Raw genomic sequence first — 2846 nt, forward strand, 5'->3', positions numbered from 1 at the left:
CCCTCCAGCCCTGAGTCCTTAATGGAAGTTGGGTGAGAACCCGCTCCTGTTCATTCATGCCCCGCGCTGACGTCACCCAAGCCACGCCCCCAGGAATGTCTTTAAAGGGGCCGGGCTGGCATCCCGAGGGGAGGGAGGGAAAGTCCAGAGGGGTTTGGGTAAGACTTTGGGGCCCTCTGGACTCACCGGCGCCCCCCAGGCGCTCCAGTGTTTGAGTGTCTCAAAGCATCAGCGCCCCCACGCGCTAGTCCCCAGGGATCTCGGAATCCAGGATGTTCGGCCCAAAAGTGTGCTGAGCCGTCCCCGCTCGTCCTTTGCCTTTTGTGACTGAACTCAACGTTGGCCTCAGTCTAGGCAGAAATGGGCCGGATGTCCAAGAAGTAGTTGCCTCCTTAGCATCAGTCCTGGGAGAGGAGGCCTGAAATAAACCGGATGCCTTCTATCTTGGGACCTCTAAAGGGTGCACCAGACCCTGGAAGGACAAGGAGAGTTCCTTTGTTCAGGAGCCTCTATGCTTACTGGGATCTAGGAGCAACCCTCTTCCGGGAACAGGTCAGACATGCCCTGATTTAATTCTCATCTAGGAAGCAGCCATCATTGTCCACACTTTTTTAGAAGAGGAAAACTCAGGCTACAGAGTTTGTACCCCATGCCCGAAGATTACATAACTCACAGGTAGTAGAAGCAAAGTTTGGATTTGGTGGCCTCCCCTTTAACCCCTGCTGCACTCTGGGAGGGTGGCTGAGCTTAACACCCTTCATTCCCTGACCCTGGCATGATAAAGTTGGTGTGTTCTGACACTTTGGAGGACACCTGCCTCCTGCCTGTCCCTTCCAGGGGCCTCTCCTCAAAGGTCCCTCAGACGTGAGTTCACAACTTCCCCTCTTGATGGAAGTGGCTGAGGAACAAATGGGAAATGTCCTCTCAACTGACTGCCCAGCCAGTGGCCACCCACCCAGCCGCCCCCAGATGCCTATTGCCTTGTCACCATTTGGCCAGTGTGAAAGGAACAGCTGCAGCTGGTCTGGTTTCCCAAGCTGCCCTCTGCTCGCCTCCTCTCTGACCCCAGCCTCTCCTCAACTCCCATGGACCAACAGCCATGCTGGGCTACTCAGGTACCCAGGTCCTCCTGCCAGATGTGGACAGCTTGGTCTTGGCCTCTGCCCTTGCAAAGCGGGTCTGGACATCTCCCCTGGAGGGGGAGAGGAAGGGTTAATTACAGGTGTTGGGATTAATTAAAGCCTTTGATCAAGATGATGAGAGGGGAGCCTTGGGCTTCCGAGAGTGTGTGTGTGAGTGTCCATGAGAGGAGCGATTGTGTTTGAGTGTGGATGTGTATAGGTGTAAGTACTGATATGTGTGTGTGTGTGGAGACATGTTGGTGAGTGTGTATGCATTTGTAAGCGTAGACGCAAGTGTTGATTTATAAGTGTGTGTGAGAGTATGTGGTCATGAGAGGAAATGTATGTGTGTGTGAGTGTGTAAAGTTGTGTTTGACTGCGGGTGTGCATGTGGATATGGGTGCTGATGTACGTATCGTGTGAGAGGGTTTGTTCTAAATGTGTTGTGTGAGTGTGTCATGCACACAATGATTGAGTACTCAGGCTTGGAAAGGCTATCTCTGCTCTCTGAGCCTCAGTCTGCTCTTTGGGAAGCCTATCTGGGAGAGTGACTGTGAAGATCAGATAAGGTCATGTGTGTAAGCCACACAGGCGGGATGTCAGAAAGCGCCAGTTCAATCTCAGCCATCATTACTGATACATGTGGTTCAGCAAAAGGAAGTCCCATCTGGAGAGGGTGGTTCATGCGGTGTGCACAGGGTACGTGCATGGGCACGTGCGTGTGCGTAATATGTGTGGTATGGTGAGTGTTCTGCATGTTTACTGGGCTGGGGACACTGGCTTATGGAAGACTTCATAGGAGTTGTTTGTAAGATCCTGCTTGTATGGGCTGGGGTTATAGCTCAGAGGTAGAGCAATCACCTAGCATGTGTGAGGCACTGGGTTCGATCCCCAACACCACATTAAAAAAAAAAAAGACCCTGCTTGTACATGTGTTACATGCCATTTGCAGGTTCTATGTGTTGGATGTGTCCAGCCCCCCAAAGCCTGGACCCACCCATGCTGGTGTCAGGCAGGTCCCCATGGCTGTGGCTTGTGTGCCCAGCAGTATGTGTTGGTACTGAATGGTGCTCACTTAACAGCCTGTGACATGAGCCTGTGGGAAGGAAGATATGTGAGGTGGCAGGAGGGTGTGGGGTGGGGGAAGCTCCCTGGCCCTTAGTCACCCACTTGTTAACTCAGCCTTCTTCTTTTCCTGTCCCAAGTCAGTCTCTGGCTCTGGGTGACTGGATGCTAAGGAGGAAAGTTCTCCAGTGAGTCTTATAAAGCGGCATGGAAATGTGGTATTTACTGTGACATAATCAGCTCTAATGGAGATGGAATTACCTATAAAGGCCCCGAAGAGCCCTCAGGGCCTAAGAGCCACTGCAGCGGGCAAAGCTTTGCTACAGGCAGGTAGAATCTGAGCGTATGTATGTGTGAAAGAGAGAGACAGAGAAGGAGAGGAGAGTGCCTGCCTCATCTGCCCCTGCAGGTGCTCACCTCTGCTAGGACTTGGCTGGGCACAAACAGATTAGCAGGCTGAACGCTGGAGCCTTGGTTTCACCCACCCCACCTTTGATCTGCGCCTGCCTTTGGCCAAGAGCCAGACACTATCAGAAAAGATGACTGCAGCCAAAACTTATAAAGTGCTTACTGCGCAGCAGGCCTGGTTCTCAGCACTTCTCCCACACTGAACCCCTTGGTTCTCATTACCCCTAAGAGGTGGGCACTGTTACTGTATCG

Source organism: Marmota flaviventris, chromosome 10, assembly GCF_047511675.1.
Source record: "Marmota flaviventris isolate mMarFla1 chromosome 10, mMarFla1.hap1, whole genome shotgun sequence".
In the NCBI taxonomy this organism is placed as follows: domain Eukaryota; kingdom Metazoa; phylum Chordata; class Mammalia; order Rodentia; family Sciuridae; genus Marmota; species Marmota flaviventris.